This window comes from Peromyscus maniculatus, chromosome 8 (assembly GCF_049852395.1).
Source record: "Peromyscus maniculatus bairdii isolate BWxNUB_F1_BW_parent chromosome 8, HU_Pman_BW_mat_3.1, whole genome shotgun sequence".
Lineage (NCBI taxonomy): Eukaryota > Metazoa > Chordata > Mammalia > Rodentia > Cricetidae > Peromyscus > Peromyscus maniculatus.
Genome location: NC_134859.1, coordinates 24,699,890 through 24,719,978, shown reverse-complemented (window position 1 = coordinate 24,719,978; position 20,089 = coordinate 24,699,890).

The following is a 20,089-nucleotide window of genomic DNA, read 5'->3' as shown; positions in this document are numbered from 1 at the left end:
ATAAAGTCAAAGTATTTAAGAATGAAATGTTCCAGATAATTAAAGTATTTGGTTACTGAGGCACAATACTTTTATGGTTTGTATCTGAAATGCCCTCTGCCCCAACAGGCTCCTGTTTTGAAGCCCTGTTCCCCAAACCATAGTACTGCTTTGGAGTGCTGTGGACCCTTTGGGAGGTGAGGCCTCCCTAGTGGGTCACTGGAAGAAGACCTTTGAAAATTACAGCCTGGCTTGTGTTTTTGCTCTTCCTTCTTGGTCTGCTCAGATATGATGATCCTTTGCCACAAAGTGTCGTCTGCCACGTCTAACCAGCCTAATGGACTGAGACCCTTTGAAATTGTGAGACAAAATGGATCTTTTCTCCTCTAAGTGGATCTATGAGGGATTGTTACAGTGATTAAAAAAAAAATAGGCTAAGACAGATATATTTTTCCTTCTTCTCCAACTCAAAGAGGTCCTTAAAAAATTCATTTCCTTTCACTCATTCATTCCTTCATTCTGCTGTGGTCTGCTACATAGCCTAGGCTGGCCCTGAACTCCTTCAACTTCAGCCTCCTGAGTGTTGATTACAGAAGTCTACCAACGTACCTGTGCCTAAAAGTCTGTAATAACATTTGAGTTCATTCTCCTGCCATTAAGCTGATCAGACTGGATTTTAATTACCTATTTTAGAATTCGTCAGGAAAATCATTCCAATTTATCAATTTCCATTGGCAGATGAGAAGAGAGATAAAAAGATCTGATTAAATGTCAACTGATTGTAGATGATAGGAAGACTTCTGAAAATTTCACTTCACAAATACTCTAAGATTTTGCAAAATGGTAAAATTGTAGCTAAAAAGCTCGGGTTATTTTGATACTTTTAAAAAAATGAAATACTGATATTTGTTTTTTCGTTTTAAGTATCAATTTTATCTCCCCCATTGTACATTTCCTTTGTTACAATGCTAGTTACAGATTTTTATCAAGAACCAGAACCTCAATTTTAGTTGTAGGTTTTATGATCACTTGATTTAATCAATTTAAAACAATACTTACAATTTTATCTCTCCTCTTTGTATTATAAAGAAAATAAGAATGACAGTCTTAGGAGGGAAAAAAATCCAAATGAAATGCATAGTTCTTCAAAAATCTTAAGAGTAAATATACATATATATTTGTGTGTGGGGTGCAAACATATCCTATTTAATATATATATGTATATATATTCTAAATAAAACAAGTACATAGTTTGTACAATTTATTATCGTGATGTTAATGTATATTACTACCTTGTTTATATTTAAGAAATTGTTATGGAGTGCTCACACATGCAAGACATTATTCTAACAGCTTGATGGATTCTTTGTCTCTTCATTAATTCTAATAACATCCTTTATGAGATCACTACTATTAGCCCCCTTTTACACATAATGAAATGTGATGTGGAGAGGTTGCACATTTTTTCTAAAGTCACATTAGTAATAAGTGGTTTATTACAGACCTTTACAATATGGGATTCCAACTACTATAGTCTGTTGTTAATCTTGATTGCTCAAAGGACAGAAGTGTTCCAAATGTCAATTTCCAGTACCTATCATTGTTTGCAACTATTAATATCAAAAATAGATGAGTTTTATGGCCTCCCTCTCTTAAGAATAGGAAATGAATATTTTATAAGTATTGCACTTATGCATGCTATTTACTCATGCACCACAATAAAAATACAGTTATAATTACATTGGCGTTCTGACATTTCCTTCTATTTTGTTCTCTCCAAGGATTTTAACATTTACAGATGATCCCACAGGAGACTGATGGGAATGTGTCAATTTTGGTCAGTGGGTCACTCTAATTCTACTTGATGCCTATATTACCTTTGGGTAATGTTTTTTTTCCCCCACATTCTGTCAGAATTCAGGATGTATGCCTCCTTGACTTTTTATTATGGTATGTTTTTAATAGCCAAAGAACATCAGCTATTCAGAATTCTTTACACAAAATAACACCAGAAGAGACAAAATTCCCATTATGACTTAGATTATAATATGAACAAACATCTAACTTGGTTTTCTAAAATTAATTTAATATTGCTGTCAAGTATTTTCTTTTAACTATTCCCTCTGGTGGAAGAAAATAAAATTTAAAAAACAAAGTAAACTTTCTCCAATGTGAGCTGGGGGTTCTGTAGTTTATAAAAGTTTTCTGTGGATAAAAACATTCTGTTAAGGAGTTGACGCTCCCTCTTAAGGCTGTTTTGTCCTGGGAGGATCCATAGAATGTGTCACTGGAGGATGTGATTCTTAGGGTGACTGGCACCTGTTACAGCTCACTGAAGACTGAGTTATTGGTACTGATTTTGAGTTCCTTTCTTCCCAAGATCTCTTTGTCCTAAGTCTTGTCTTCTGTCTCTTTGACCCTGCCAGTGCATATAGTAAACCTTTTCCAAGGTTAAAAAAATATAACAGATGCTTTTCAAACAAGTAAGACATCAAATTAAAATGCAGCATATTTAAGGGAAGATGAACCCATCAGTCAAGACAATATTGTGAATGGGGTTAGAATACAGACAAGAGTGAATTTCGTGAACAGATTTTTCTTTAGAGAATATTACTCTAAATCTATAACCAGACAATTTGCCAAAGAAACAGAACTGTGTGTTTGTGTAGAAAGGAGAGAGAGAGAGAGAGAGAGAGAGAGAGAGAGAGAGAGAGAGAGAGAGAGAGAGAGAGAGAGAATTCTTTTTCTGATACGATGACTTACTTCTGAATGGTCTATGTCATTGGTGGTCCTACCTTGGATAATTGTTGTAAGTTTTCATTAAATCAATCACAGGTCATTGTGATACCAAGACTCAACATAAGGCACATATTCTTTCTTATTTCCATTGTAGTGTAGTTGCCAAATTTATCTCTGCTTCTGTAAAGAATAAAATGGGATGGATGATCCTTTATACAAAGCCCAGTTGAACATTGGTGCTTCCAAAAGAACTGTTGGAAGAGACTACATCTGGAGTTACCAGGGCTTATGGGGCCTTGTTCATATCATACTGTGTCAAAGAAGTCTTAATAAAGATGGACAGCATTGCTGGAAAACTGAATTTAGAGAATTACATGTTCACTGGTGGCCAAGGAGATAATGTATGAATTCTGTCTCACACGAGAGCTCCAGTAGAACTATTTTAGGCTCTAATTAAGAACTTCCAGTGGTGAAACTCTGTGTAGAATGGGACACTGGAGAACTAGATAAAGGAGACATCATATCCATATCATTGGAGCTGTTCCCAGAGAGACTCAGAGGAGAAGCAGCTTCTGGAAGCCTCACAGAAGGGCCTGGTGTATACATCTGCCTGGTTTGGAGAGTATGATTTGCCACTGTTGTTTCTGTGGTACATAGAGCATAGCCTCTTCTCTAAGATGCTCCCTGGCTCCCTCACCTACACCCAGGAGAATGGGTATGATGGTTAGCTGTTAATTGTCAATTTGACTCAAACTGGGATCATCTGTTAACGAGACAGCGCCTTGATAAGGGATTGACTACATTGGGTTCTCCTGTGAGGGATTTCTTGGTTTAAGTTCACAGAAGTTGTAAAGTCCCAGGATGTTCTTTCTCATATTGCTTTCTTCTAATCTTTACTTCTTCCTAGCTCTAGACAACACTCAACTTCATCTTCCTCTCTGGCAGAAGTGTCTGCCCTCCCATGTTGTGGCTTGTTACTTTTTTAAAATTACCCATTACATGCTTTTTTTAAATTTAAGTTTTGAGATTATAACATAGTTAGAACATTTTCCCTTCCCCTTTCTCCCTCCAAACCATCCCATATACCTCTCCTATTCTCCTACAAATTCACAGCCTCTTTACTCACCATTATTGCATGCATATATGTGTACACACACACACACACACACACACACACATATATATACATATATTCCTAAATATGACATGTTCAGTGCATATGTTACTTGCACCTCTATTGCTGCCATCCTTGTTCAGCTCACATTTGGACGGTCATGTAGGTGAAACTTTATGGTTGTAGCTTCTGATATTACTAAAAGACATAATCTCACAGGTGAACCCTTGATCATCATTGTTTCTTGTTAGTGATGTAGACTTAATGTAAGAAAGGATACAGGGAATGAAATGAATTTTTGGCAAAGCATTTTTTTTCACACATAACCATATGACTTTTCCTTTAGAAAACTTCCTTTCTGCCCTCAGTGGGGCTTTATAGGTTAACTTGTCAGGGTAGAGAGGTGTAGGTAGACTACTTACTAAGTGTAGAATCTTTTTATTTCCTTTAATTGAAAGTAGATTTTTCTCTTCATGTAATATATCCTGATTATTGTTTCCCCCCCACTCCTTCCAGCTCCTCTCCATAGTCCGCTCCCATCTTGATCTACACCTTTTTTTTTTATCTCTCATTAGGAAACAAACAGGTTTCTAATGGATATAATAAAATAAAATATAATGTAATAAGATAGAACAAAGGCTAACACACAAGACTAGGACAAAGCAAACAAACAAAAGGAAAAGAGCCCACGAAACGGCACAAGAAATGAATATAGATATAGAGACTCAATTGTTTGCACACTCACTCAGGAATCCCATAAAAATACTAAACTGAAAGCTGTAATATATATGCAAAGGACCTGCATAAGCAAAAAAGAGAGAAAAAATATAAATACAATAAAATAACATATAAAAATAAAATAAAAAATGCCCCAACACAACATCATGAGATGGAGGTAAAGGAGCCACTGAATTTGGTTTTTGTTGGTCATCTACTGCTGGGCAGGCAGTATACTTTAAAAGTGGTTTGTTTCCCCAGTAAGACTCCCTTGGATGAAACCAAATTTTCATTTGCAAGTGGTTATCAATTAGAAATAGCTTCTGGATTAGGAATGGAGGCATGTGTCCACTTCTTTCAGCTGTAGGACCACATCTGAGACAGACTCATGCAGGCCCTATGCATGCCTCCTCAGTCTTTTTAGTTGATATGTGCATAAATCCTGTTGATTTACAGGGCCTTATTTCCTCAGTATCTCCCATTCCCTCTGGCTCTTATTCTCTTTCAGCCTTCTCTTCTGCAGGGTTCCCTGAGTCCTGAGTGGAGGGATTTGATGGAGACATCCCTTTTTGGGCTGAATGTTCCAAGGTCTCTTATTATCTGCATATTTTCTGGCTGTGAGTCTCTGTATTTGTTCCTATGTGCTGTAGGAGGAAGCTTCTCTGATGATGGATGAACAAGGCACTGATCTATGAGTCTAGCAGAATACCATTAGGAGTCATTTCACTGCTATATTCTTTCAGTAGAACAGAAGTATTAGATTTTACCCTAGGTCCCTGGGCTATCTGGTTTCAGGTTCTTGGTCACTCAAACATTATTGGATAATGGATTCAGTATAGTGGAGGGAGCCTTAAATCAAGTCAGACATCGGTTGATTACTCTGACAAGCTCTGTGCCACCATTGCCCTAGCACATCTTGCATGCAGGGCATCATTGTAGATCAAAGGGTGTGTAGCTGGATTGTGTTTATGTTTCTCATTTGGTAGCCTGCACAGTACCTTCCTGTACAAAGACACTATAGCATAGGGGTGAAGGCTCTGTATAGGCACCAGCTTGACTTCTCCAAGTTTAATGAGCTGTGCAGGTGTTGTCTTCAGCAATGCGGTCTTGCCATCAGGCTATGGAGAACGCCTTAGAGTCTGTCCTTTGTTATACGATTGGTTTCTCTCCTCTTGTGTGGTTATCTATAGATTCCTTCTCCTTTTCCCCACTCCCCCTCTTTCTTCTTTTCTTCCCCCCCTTTCTCTTCCCTTCCCCTCCGCTTCCTCCTTACCTCCCTCTCTTCCTTCTCCACTTCTTCTGTGTCTAATCTTAAAGTTCAATTTCTAGCCTGGGTCAGAGAATTAGACTAACCCTATTTCTGTCTTTTAGTTTTCTTTTTATGAGTCACTTGTACAAGAAAGGATCAGCCATTGGATTTAAAAATGGCTAAGTGGGATATTAATGATATTAAACTCTGTTTAAAGGTGTGTGTATAAGTAGGAAATAAAATCCTGGATTTTGCTAGAGACAAAGAGATAATGAATATTCAACCAAACTGGTTTCTAATGACGGCACCATCCTGTCTTAAAAAGAGTGTGGGTGTTCCTGGAGGGCCAGTGGGTAGAGACGTATTTTCAGCAAAGACATTAATTGTGTAATTGGAAATTTTTTTTCCCTAGCGGAATGCTGCATAAAACATCTGTATATGCATTTTCATTAAACATTCTTTTCAATCAGATAGATTTAAAGATTCTTGTTTGGGTGAAGTCAGATATGTCAGATCCTCAATCAGTTTGTAGTACATTGTAAAATAATACACTCAAAACAGAGCTAAGCTGTCAAGCTGTGACAATTTTGAATGAGGAAGATTTTCAAAAATTATGAGTGAGATATTTTAAATGTGTCCTTGACATCCACAGCACTATTCAAAATACTTCATCAGAGGCCCGTGCTTTAAAAATGTACTTGAAAATTAATGGAAGGAGTGCAATTTGTCAGTCTTTGTCTTAGCCAACGTCCCTGACATCCCTGACAGCCGTGGAGAATCTGCAGCGAGATGCCAACGAGTCTCTCTCTCTACCTGGGTGCAACTCGGTGCAGGAGGGATGGAGTGATCTCCTCAAAGGGCAGTTGGAAAGACCTGGAGCGAAGCTGCAACGTAACGGGCTCCAGTCCAAGCCCTGTTGATACCTGCTTGAGCCGGTGGCACACTGCAAACTCCATTTGTCCTTCTCTGGGAGGATTGTGTGATTTAGGGATTCCTCAAAGGAGCCATTTCACTCTTAGCCCTGTGTAGGGGACAGGAGCTATTTGTCCTGACCTCAGCTCATAACAGGCGAGTCTGTGGCAAAGAGACAAAGCCTCGGCTATTTATTTTAAATAAGTCCCTTAAAGGACGAAGACTATCTCAGGCCTGGGGCTCTAAGTCAGCTTCTTCTAAATGCGAGGTAACCTCTCATTCCTGTGTCTGACCTGAGCGAACCTCCAGGGGCACCATTTAATTGGGGAACGGGCTTCCGAATGGATCCTAGTGAGCCCCGGGCTTTCATGTTCCTTTCCTTGCTCCTGAGTGACTGATAACCTCTTGTCTGTCACCAAAATTTAAAAACCATGGAGGGGAGGGTAGTTATTGCTCAGTGTTGAAGAGAACAGTTTAGTTTGTTTCAGGGTGGCCCTGCCTTCTATTTGTATAAAATCTGTAATCCTTTAAGGTGATTCAAAGAGAAATCCACAGTAGACAGACTCAGCGAGAACAAAGGGCGAAGGTTCTAACAGAGGAAAGAAAGGACTGTCTTTGACCACACTCTTCAGCGTCAGTCAGCCACTGCGCGTAAGAGAAGGAGGCCAAAGGAAGGGGAGAAAGGAAGCGTTCGGTTAGATGTAGCCACGACAATGGGGACCACGGGTACAGGCCTGGGCGAGATGTGACACTGTGGTTAGAGCTGCCACAGAGGAGCGGAGGCACAAGCCACTGGAATGTTCACAGTAAGGTATGAAATTGGCGAGGAATGAGCTTTTGAATACTTCATTTTTTTTTTAAAACTTATTTTCCCGCTACCAGGTTTAACAAGGCTGAATGCTTTTCCCCGGGGTTCCGCATCCAGTGATTGGTAAACACAGAATTCAAATACGGGCTGTCTCGTCTTAACCGCGCTTGCTGCACCCACCAGTCTTCCCAGGACGTGGCTGTGGGTTCACTTACAAAGAGCAAGCCCTCTTGGTGCTTTGAGCCTTGGATGTACTTGTGACCACCAATAGTACAGTAGAGACACAGCTACCACCATTTCCTATGGCCTCACAAATAATACTACAGCGCGGGGAAGGTGACATTACTCTCTCTCTCTCGTTATTAGCTGATCTTGCCATAGATGTAATTGTCTCATTTGCTCCAATCCTCCCATTTCACTTGAAGTAAATATACTACTTTGGTGGCCTACAGTCCTTGATCAAGAAGGTGTAATGATAGGGTATTTTGTTGTTTGACTTATATATTCTATCTGTGGCTCCTAGAATAAAAGAGTAATAGAGACAATTAGTTCTGCTAAATGCATCTTGGAGCCACGTGTTAGCTTATCTATGGATTTTCTCCTTAGATGTTTAAATATTCCCCCTGCAATTTAGGTTTCATCAAACAAAGAAGATCTGATTTAAGATAATTCTCTTGGTAAGAAAGCAATTGCTACTGCAATCTGCCGTTCACCCAGATCCATTGATCCCAGGATAAACATTCATTTATCAGAGAATTCAAAATAAAACACAACATATGCTGTCGTTTATAGCAAATTAATGTGGTAGGGTTCTATATTTTTCCTAGAGGTTCCTCCCCTTTAAGCACTGTCTCAATTACTTTGGTGAACATTGCTGTAAAATGAAAGTTTTGTCTACTTCTTATGATTCTTTTTCTATTTATACCACAAACTGGTTGACATGTGGGAAAAACCAGCCTATTGCCTTAGTCTCATTGTATTGTTTATTTAAAAATTATCTTTTCAAAGCATTAATGGGCATTTAAAAATAGTCCTTTTTCTAAGCTGTCTCTCCCTTCAGAGCCATTCAGACTACATTATGTTAGCACAGTGCTTGGGAAGAATTCAAGTACCTGGATGGTGCCTTTGGCCTTGTGTGGTGACCTTCTGGTAGCAAGCATATAATCATCTTCTAAAAGCTCAGGTATGAAGGGTTGTAGCCATGAAGGAATGCTTTCATTAGACTTGTTATCAGACTTTGCAATCCGCACATAGTTAGAAAGATGACCATGAGATGTAATTAAGTGGTTTCTTTGTTATTTCAGAGAGAAAAAAGAATTACAATTCTGGTGATGTCAAAGTCTCTGAATTGGAGATTAAAAAATACAACATAAAACACTTGTATGAGCAGAGATTCTTTCATTTTTAAAATGTAGATTGTTTTTTTTCTTGAATAATGAGTGTCTTGTAGGACAAGAGGCTCTTGACTGAAGGTTGGCATTAAACTACTTGCTACCTAACAGCAGTATAAGCAGATTGTACAATGGAGACCACTGTTTAATCACTGAAGTTCAAAACCAAGGTTTCTCTCTGTGAGGGGTGTTTGGAGCCTCTAAAAATTGCAACAGATGGGTATCTCAAATTTAAATTCTTTTGATAATGATTAAGGACTTTTTTTGCTTAAAAATGATGAAAATAAACCTTCCCTGAGAGTCTTTGAAGATGACAGGAGAAGATCTGTCAGAAAATTATAAATTTTTTGTGAGATTCATTTTAAAGCAAGTATTTCTTCTTTCTCTGTTCCATAGGCTGTGACTTCCCTGAATGTTTATAAAAGCCTTCACTTGTGTTCATCTAACACTAGAAAGAAACTACAGCTGTAAGTTAGGGATATGCTTCTTCATTTCTTATAGTTTGATGAAACTGAAAGCCTCAAACATTTTTTAAAACTATGTAATAGGGGAAATATTTGATTCTAATAAAGGTGTTTTGTCTTTCCCCATTCAGTGGTTGCAAGGAATATGAACACCTCAAATAGATAAAATTAGCCAACAACCCATGAATAGTGGTGGCATTCAGAGATCTGTCTTCTTGTTTTCTTAAGGATGAGATTATATAGAGTTCTATAAACAACTATTATGCAGATATTTTGATAATTCTAAAAAAAATTCTTTCTCCTTTGTAGAACTATTGGCCCTTTTTATCTTATTTATTATTGGTGTGTGTGTGTGTGTGTGTGTGTGTGTGTGTGTGTGTGTGTGTGTGTGTTTATGATGTGTATGTGGCAGTATGGGCACAGAGAGTCCCACGCATGGATGTGGAGGGGAGAAGACAACTTGGTTCTCTCCTTCCTTCATGGGTTCTGGAGGTAAAACTCAAGTCACAAGGTTTGCATGATAAGAGCTCTTACCTCCTACATCATTTCTCTGGTCCCAGTGATAGAAACATGGAAAATATTTTTAGGATGTTGGCAGTCATGTTCACAGTGGCCAGAGAAAGGCTCTCCTGAACATTTTAGTATGCTTAATGTGCTCATTAGCACAAAGTGCATTATGTCTTAGGAAATTTGTTACTTTGGTAATACACCAATACATTACTGATTTATGAGCCATGTATCTAATGAATTAATTGTTATATCTTTATTGAATCCCCAAAAAGCACTTTTTATAATATGCTTGGTTAGTATCTAGAGAACAACATTTTTTGTTAAAAGTATCAATAGTTATTGATTGGACTGGCGAGAGCTACAGCATTCTGGAATAGCAAATTTGTACAAAGAAAGAATAAATGAAACAGAATCAGAGATGGTTTTTAGTCTCTGGAAAGGCTGCTTTCATCATCAGTAGATTTTGTAGTTTGGATGGCATACTGAATATGGATGAAAAAAATCAATATTAAATGTATTTTATTTAAATTAAAAAATATACATCATCTCCAAATGCAACAGTTCAATGGTTGCAGTAGAACAATCTAAAAGTTGTTAATTCCACAGCATGAGGCCTGCATATGCAAAGTGAGATGAAATCTTCGTGGCTCCAGATTGCCAGCTGCTTTTGCCTTCTGATACATGTAAAAGCTCAGTAAAATGAGCTATGTGAGAAAAGAAATCAGTGGGTTTATATTAGTATTGCTATTGGAACAAGCTTCATTATTGTGTTTATATAAAACCCCTTTGGATGGCCATTGTTTGCCCTTTTCTCATTTTTATTTTATGTTACAAATTCCTTTGGAGGTTTTAAAAAATACATTACATTTGAAGATCTTGTCATAAATCTACATATATTTAAATCTGTATTTGCATAACTAATGTGAAGCTAACATTTGTCATAAACTTAAAATTTGATGCTATTACCCTTTGGTAGTTAATTCCAGACACTGTGAAATGCCAAAGGTATTGTGTCTATCATGGCCCTTGTTCTTTTCCTTTGTCAAAGCAGAAGGGACTGGATATGCCCCCAGATTCTAAGAAATGAGGGAATAAGCTCTTGATATTCATGGTGACTGGCTTATGCCCCTGTCCCCTAAATGGAGTCAATAGCAACTTCAGCTATCGGGGCCTCCATTCTTTGCTGCTGTTGGTTCCTCCTGTTGGCCGATAGCAGAGTGAAATCCTGAAGTGCATACCTGATTGTCCTGATTGTGGACTTCATTGCCCTAAACCTTTTAGCTGACCTGCTTCAGTTTTCTCTGAGGTCCTACCTACCTGTCCTTCAATTCTCACCTCAGAGCTTACTTATTTGTATATTTTTGGTTTGTGAGCCTAGCCTTTAATGGCTGAGCCATCTCTCTGGCACTCAACTGTTCTTTCCATCATATTTTCTTAACCTTTGTCGCTTCTGTTATATAGAAAAGCCAACCTCACATGTGTTAAGTATACACACACCGTTTCTTTGAGTGTGTGTGTGTTGATCTGTGACTCCATTAATAGAAAACCAAAGATGAAGTAAGCAGGGCCTTTGTCCATTTTGTTTGCTATTACACTCCTAGCATCTTGCATAGTATTTCATACCTAACAGGTAATTCAGATGGAATGAATAAATCTAAAGGCTTCATTCAGATTTTTTTTATTGTAGTCATCATTAGGTGGTTTTTTTTGTTGTTGTTCATCACCATATTTTCAGTACATAGTGCTTTGTGCATAAGACCTTAATAATAATGAGTATTCTTATTGTTACTTCATAAGGTCTTAATAATAATGAGTATTTAGCTGAATGAAAGACTAAATGGAGCTGTGTTTTCTCTAAGTCCAAGAGGCTTCTGAAAGATAGATCTTTGGTAGGCACAAACGTGAATATATGAATGGATTCTTTAAATTGTATGAGGTAATATACCTACAGTATATGAAGTAAACATCTGAATACAAAGACAATCAAGTAAACTGTTCTAAAACTTAATGTACTCTCAGGATTTGGATCATGATGCCGCAGATGCCTGAGGGTTTATGGTTTTAGTTTTCATTCGGCTGTTTGTGACATGTTCCATGCTGTGGTTTAATAGATAAAAGGGCATCGTTGGCAAATGGCTTCCTCATTTGGACCCTGACTGCAGATAGGGCCAGCTGGGAGCCCTTGAAAAGGCAACACAACCCTAGTGATTTCAGTAAGAGGCAAATTAAAGTGCAAGGTGTTAAAATATGGTAGATCAGTTGGATAACAACCATCTTTGTAGGAAAAACATTATGACTCAATACAGCTGAGTTTGGCAGCTACAGGTGTAATTAAATAAAATCAGCAATGATGGGAATCCTGCCTCAGTATGACTAATCCATCAAGTCAGTGAAGAATGATTTGCTTTCTCCCTGAACTACTGTGGGTAAAATTTTCCGTTTTTTTTTTCTACTTATGCTTACATTATTTCAATTTGATCACCATTGGCAAAGTTTATATGGTGTCCTGCCACTGTATTGAGTTGGTGCGATAGAAGCCCAAGGGATGGTGGAATGGCTTTGACTTTGACACAGCTCCGATTAGTCTCTAAAGAGCTGGAATATATTTTTTTGTCTCTGATTCTTTTTCTTCCTTTTAAAGAAAAACTAAACACCATAGGAATTTCAGATTATGAACCTCTGGTAAAGAAAAGTTTCCTTATTCTTTCATAAATGTTACCCTACTGAAATTGTCTTTCTCTTCCTCCTGGAGTGTGATTTTAGTCCCACAGATTGCCTTGTTCTAACCCTTCTACAGTCAGTCTCCCAAACATCATCATCAACAACCATTCAAACACGTGAATAAGACCATTTGGCTTTCCCATTACATTTAGAAAAGAATCCATAGTTTCCAACATGGCCTGGAAGCCTTTTCACCATTTGGTTAGTAATTTTTTCCATGAGCTTACCTGCTGCTCCTCCTCTTGCCTACAGCCTTCCAGCCCCAGTGTCCTCCCTGCTATTTGTTGGATAAACTGGACGCCTCCCTTCCTGAAGACTTAGACACTCAGCTCTGTCTGCCATGAAAGTTGCTCCTGTGGATATGCGTATGCTTGTGTCCTTCCTACCAGCCTTTACTCACCTACCCTGTGCAGTTCTACCTGTTACCAGGATGTAGCACTTCAGCAGACCTGTGTTGCTTCCCAGCACTCATCCTTACTTGACAGGACATTATGTTAATTTTTTTATTATTTGCACACTGCACAATTCCATAGTCCTACTACTCCAGCATATTATGAGGGAAGAGGCCTTATTTGTCATCATGAGGATTGTATATCAGGTGTGTGTACTCAATAAACATTTATTTCAACAAATCAATGCATTTATTTTTATAGGCACTCTGCATTTAAACACAGTCTCCCAAAGGCTTGTGGTTCTACTGCCTGACCACAGCTGCTCGTGCTGTTCTTCCTCTTTTGTTATCTTTAGTTGAAACCTGGAAGTATATTCCTCATTGGACATTGTGTGATTATTGTTCTATGCTTGGGGATCCTCTGATTAAAGCTGCATTCATGAGAAATAATCAATACATATGACAATGTTTATGTTAAGCTTCTTTTTCCCCCAGTATGAGATGATTTCTTTAGAAAATTTGCTTCCTCTAATCTTTCCAATCTGCCGTAAGATTATCTGTGAAATTGCTACAAGATTTGCCCGTGGTCTCGGGGTATAGGGGCTGCAGCAGGAAAATTGCACTAGAGTATTTTAGAAAAGTATGGCAGGATTAATTTGTTGTTGTTTTGTTTTGATCTATAAGCAGTTAAGATTTGTATTGGTCTCTGCTGTGTGTGAGAGAGACCCACAAATAATTCATGCTTTTAATGATAGAGTCTCTCACAGTTCTCCCTATGAATGCCCTGACAGGAAAGACAAAATTGCTCTTTTTTTGCCAGTTAGAAATGCAGGACAAAGCAGCTGACAAATGCCATGTGGAATTTTCTATCATACAAACAGATATTCTCTGTGTCAGCAAAGGTATGCCTATATGATTTGAGCAGCTTCCTTCTGGTTCCTCTAGAAATGGGTTAGTTCACAGAGGACAGTCTCTAGATTATTGATATAATCACAAATTGAAATGGGACCCTGAGCTCTCTGTTCACAGAAAAGCTTGCCTGGCTTTCTCTGTATTTGAAGTGATTAACGATGCTGAAGCATTGTGGGAAAATGATATGTCTATAATTATAGGAAGCCACAGGAGGGAAAAGCCATTTCTGATACTGGTCTTTGAAGCCACCCAAGTTATTTGAGTCTGAGCCATTGCGGGGGGATAGAAAGAAGAAAAGTAAGAAAAATATTTTTAAAAAAGAGAAAAATACAGCAGGAGGAGCAGTCTATATATATGAGATAGGTGTATGTAAGAGATCAGCAAAATGTTTGGAGCAGGGAAGAGCTAAGTTAAGACAGCAGGAGACATTGGCTCAGCAGTTAACAAGGGGCAGTAAAGTCATAGAACCCATACCTGGGGACAGACAGGTTTCCTATCGTTCTTTACAGTTTACCCTCCTTTCTTACACATAATATAGAAACAATGCTTCTCACCATTTTTTTTTTGTAAGCACACAATGATACAAGCCTTACTTAAAAGGAAATTCTGTGCGATTACTGCAATATGTGGAAAGTGAGGTCCCCATCCCCACCTCTGTCTCTCCGGTTAAAGTCTGCAACTTCTTACAATTCTAGAGTCACAGGCATACAAGGTTTTTAAAAATCATATTTAAGATTTGAGGATGCCTCTATTACCCCTGGGTGTGGTCCCCTGCTCTGTGGACCTGAGCTGCCGTTTCAGCTGTCTGGAAACAGCTAGGCTGAAACATCAAATGCTGCCGGCCAGAGGACGTGAAGACACAGTGATAGTCTAATTCCACTTGTGGCCGCTTGGTGCCACTCTGGCTTTAGGAACCACTCAGCCACAGGCAATTGCTGGGAACCTGCTTCCTCCTCAGTTGGCTTTCTGTGGTTTCAAAGACAGTCATTGTTTTGAAGAAGGTCATTTGGAGAGTTCGGTGGCGGGTGTGATTAGAATGTGTACAGCGAGTCACATTCCAGGTGCTTTGTGTGCTAACACTTAGGTGTTATTACCAGCATTAATTATCCAAGGGACATGTAACAAGCACAGGTGGGCCCTTGTTGGTTCATTTAAAAGGCAAGCCTTTGCAGAATGCAAACCCCCAGGTAGCTACCCTGGCCTTGAAGTTTAATTTTGGGATAGCTTGAGCCCACTAGGCTTGGTCTATTCATAGACGGGATTTTATGAAAGGAAAGTTTCAATATTAATTCTTCCCTAATAATAGGACACACACACACACACACACACACACACACACACACACACACACACCCTAGGGCAATAATAGAAAGAACTTTTGTTGAGAGTGCAATCCTTGCAAACAATAGATCCAGGTTTCACTTGTTTTATTTTCTTTCTGTTTTACTTCTTTGCTTGCATAAGTTTTTAGTCATCAATAAAAAGGGCAGTTTTCTTTTCTTCAAAGAACAGCCTATCTTTCAAATGAGTTACAGTCAGTGTTGTAAAACACTTTACCCCAAATGATAAATCTTTATCTTTTTCTCTATCTCCTTGCTCATCTGAAACCAAACGGGATTCCAGAGAAGAATCTGTGCATGGGTTTTCACAGCTTGGAGATGACTTTCTGAAATGGAGGACATCGCAGCATTTAGCTGAAGGTCCTTGTCTCTGTTTAATGGGAACCCAGGAGGGGGGCTTGCCCACTTCTAAAGACGCGATTGAGAGCAGTGCTTTTCTGACTCATTAATTTGGAAAGGCAAGAGGAGGCTGCCATTAAGAACTGTCTTTGCAATTAATTGCATGTAAAACTTTCATTTTCTCCCCTGACATGTTCATAGAAATTGTATTACCTTGTTTATGCCGATAAACTTCTGCTGGCCTTCCCATGAGTGGACCTGGCCCTAGGCAAAACTGAGATGCTCGCCAAAATCACCTTGTCTCCCTTCTGACACTGTTGCTTACTTTTCCTTTCTGTGAACTTATGCCTTCTCTGTTCCCCTTTAAATCTTAGTAGTTTTGAGTGGAATTATCTCTGATATTGGGCTTGCCAGTTTTGGGCTGTATTTGTATTTTGGGCATTGGGGAACTCCATCAGGAGAAAGATGCTACCATTTTAGATTTGCTTCATAAATGTAGGCAACTTACTTAATTTTCTCACACTTGAGAGTCTAAAAAACAGAACTGTTTCATGCAGTAAATGAAACACGGCACATAAGCTTGCTGTGTGGCACCATGAATTGAACACTCTAGTTGATTGTTTAATGTGTTTTCAGATCTTCTTCTGGACAGTGGACTCAGAGTCATCAGGGAAAGGCCAGGGGACCTGCATTTCTGCAAATGCTTCCTGAGACTCTTGTGCTCAGCAATGCATTAATCTCAGGTGCTTGCCTTAAGGATAAAAACTTCCATGGAGTAGCTGGTTACATCAAATGAGGCAAACAGTACCACCAAAAGGACAGTGGGTCTTGGAGAGACTCAGGCATCACTGCTATTCTGTAGGAGAGATGTGGGGCAAGGAAACAGGCTATGAGTTGATCAATGCCATTCTGAGCCCTGCCTAGGAAGACAAAGCAGAACAGTTTATTCAACACGTGGCAAAGATGCGTCTTTCCCAAAGGACAAAGCTAAATATATCTACTTTACATTTTCATTTTCCCCCAGTTTTTATTTGTTGTGTATATCTATCTGTGTTTAAACGAAGTTGGGGTTGTCCCGGCTGCAAATCGATTGGCCTACTAATGATGGCTGCAGTTCAAAGAGGACAGAAACCACGACTTTTGCTCTGCAGGATTTTGCAGTCTGGAGGTCAGTGAGTAACCCGAGTTACTAGCACCCATTGATTTGATTAGTCTCTTCCATTCCTCCTTTTATTCATGTTTGAATGTGTGCTTAAAGGCTTGCCAAGGTTAGGTTCAGGGATGGGAAGTTGACGCTCTGGTTAAAGTGCGGTTACATTTATTGAAAATCAAGAATGACCAGAGACATGAAATGCACATTGTAAAGGAAATTAATTGAGTATTGGCTTACTCCTGAGCCATCTTTCTAGTTCAGATCATCTAGGAGATTAAAAAAATCCACTAACCCAATGTCAGTCCGATTTGCAAAGCTTATTGACCATTTGGCACATTGAGCGGCAAGGGGAGGGCTGCCTGCTCCCTGTTTGGCTTTCAGGTCGACCCACGTACCTAATGCTTAGTCAGAAGATTTAAAGAAGTGACAAGAGAAAGAATTGTTTCTGTCATGATTAAAATTTACATAAGATATTAACAGCCATCTAATTCTAAAATTTATGGTCTGCATACAAGGAATGCAGATTCCCTAAGGCCTTATTCCAGACGAAACCTAGTATAAATCATAGGTCTAGGAACAAATATAAGAGAAACCCATGATATTCAACTGGTCCTATAAAAGAGACTGCTGAGGGGATCCAGGCCATTCCAAGTTCCCCATCACAGGCAGTAAGGAAGTGCTGTCTGATGTGTGGAATTTATTCACATGGAAAACTCTGAAATAAGAATTAGAAGGCCTGTCTGAAGTTTATATCACAAAGCTTCTGACTCCAGACTCTAGTTTTGTCAATTGTCCTATAACCACATAGATTTTTATCCATCCATCCATCCATCCTTTCATCCATCCATCCATCCATCCATCCATCCATCCATCCATCCATCCATCCATCCCTCCACCCACCTACCCATCCATTCATCCACCTATACTCAATCTATCTACCTACTGATCCATCCATCCATCATCCATCCATCCATCCATCCATCCATCCATCCATCCATCCATCCATCCACCCACCCACCCACCCATCCATCCACCCACCCACCCACCCACCCATCCATCCACCCACCTACCCATCCATCTATCCACTCACTGATGCATCCATTCATCCATCTATCCATCTATCCATCCATCCATCTATTTGAGGTGAGGGTCTCACTCCTGGGTTTGATTGATTCTCCTGCCCCTGTCTCTTGGGTTGTTGGGCTATAAGTGTATGCTACTGCAACCCACTCATGTAATTTTGTCAGCCTCATTTTGTCACTTATAAAGGTTTTCATTCAACAGCTGTTGATGTACTCCAGTTGTGCCCACTTCTAGGCTGGAAATAGGTTGTTAACTTTGGACTCTTTTTTTTTTTTAATGTATATGAATGTTTTGTCTGTGTGTATGTCTGTGCTCCACGTGCATGCTTGTTGCCTACAGAGCCCAGAAAATGGTGATGGATATCCTGGAACTGGAGTTACAAATGGTGGTGAGCTGTCATGTGGATCATGGGAAACAAACTCCCATCCTCTGGAAGAGCAGCCAACTCCTAACCACTGAGCCATATCTTCACCCCCATGTCCTACATTGATCTTTTAGTCTTAGATGGTTTAGGAGTCTTCCTTATTCTTTTCGTTCTGTGCAGTGATTCTGAGAATGCAATCCCTGAGCTCACTGTCTCACAGAGAATGTGTTAGGATTAGTAGTTCTGCCTTTTGTAGATTTACTGAGTCATGTGTTTTTGTGGGGCTGGCAAGCTGGGTTCTGAAGAACCATCTAGGTTGTTCACCATTCTTTTTAAAGATTTGATTTCTTTTTAATTATGTGCATATATGTGGATTTGTGAGGATATATGCATATGAGGGTGGGTGCCTGTGGAGGCTAGAAATGTTAGATCCCCTGGAGCTGGAGTTATATGAACTGCCTGCCATAGGTGCTGGTACCTGAACTCCAGTCCACTGGAAGAGCAGTATGTGTTCTTTCTTTTATTAAGAAATTTGTTTTGAGGGCTGTAGAGATGGCTCAGAGGTTAAGAGCACTGACTGCTCTTCCAGAGGTCCTGAGTTCAATTCCCAGCAACCACATGGTGACTCACAACTATCTGTAACAAGATCTGGTGCCCTCTTCCAGCCTACAGTCATACATGCTGTATACATAATAAATAATAAATCTTAAAAAAAGTGTTTTCATTCATTTTACACACCATTCAAAGATTCCCCCTCTTCCCTCTTCCCCCTCCCCCAGCTTTCCCCTCCCAGTCCACCCTCACTCCCCCCCACAAGAAGGCAAAGCCTCCCATGGGAAAGCACATCCAGGACCAGAATCCATTCCTGGTGCAGTGTGTTCTTAATTGCTAAAGAATCTCTCTCCAGTCTCCTCACTCCTGTAATTTGAGAAGAACTTGGATTTTAAGAAAAAAAAAACCCACTTAATTATAAGTGTATGTGCAAGTACCTGAGTATATGTGTATGTGCCACATGTGTGCAGGTGCCCATGGAAGCCAGAAGAGGGTATTGGATTAGCTTTAGCTAGAATTACAGGTAGTGAGCCATCCATGGGTGCTGGGAACTAAACCCAGGTCCTCTGAAAAAGCAGCAAGTGTTCCTAAATGCTAAGCCATTGCTCTATCCCTGGAAGCACTGGAATTTAAGAAATATTGCTCATTAGAATAAAGCCTCAATGAGTATCAATATGGACAAGTGGATGATTCCTAATACAGTATAATTTAGGGAGAACAGAAAAAAATAAAACAAAACAAAAAACAGGACGGTGGCAAAAACCGGACAAGACCCTATCACAAACACCTGTATCACAGTCACTTCTGTTGTTTTGTGTAAGAACTTGTAAGCATATTACGAATATGAACTAATTCTTGGGTTTCATGGTGGTCTTCACTGGGAAGTACAGCAACTCATGAGATCCTAGTTCATTTGACACTTGTAAGGTGAAATCAAGATAGAGGTAAGGCCCTTTGCACTGCACCACAGGTGTTCTGTGAATGACTCCCTGGCCACCAGCCTCACTGAATGATACATGGGTCCCTAAGATTGTAAGTCAGGGAGGCACAAAGGCTGTGCCTATTTTGCTCATGGTTATACCCTTGGAACCAACACAGATTCTGACCTACATGTCGTTCTTTGTTATGTGAAAAAATAAAGTCAATCAATGAATGCAAAACTGAATGAAGTCAATTGCATTTGGATCTGCTAATTGACATAGTGTACCTATGAGGAAAGGCTTGCTTTTTGAGTTGAAGTATAGACCTATATTAAAAGCTTTCAAAGTCTTTGACGTCCTTCTCTCATGAGAGAAATAGTATTTCCTTACTAAAGCACAACAGTAGTTAAATTAGAGTGGGTAGTTCAGAG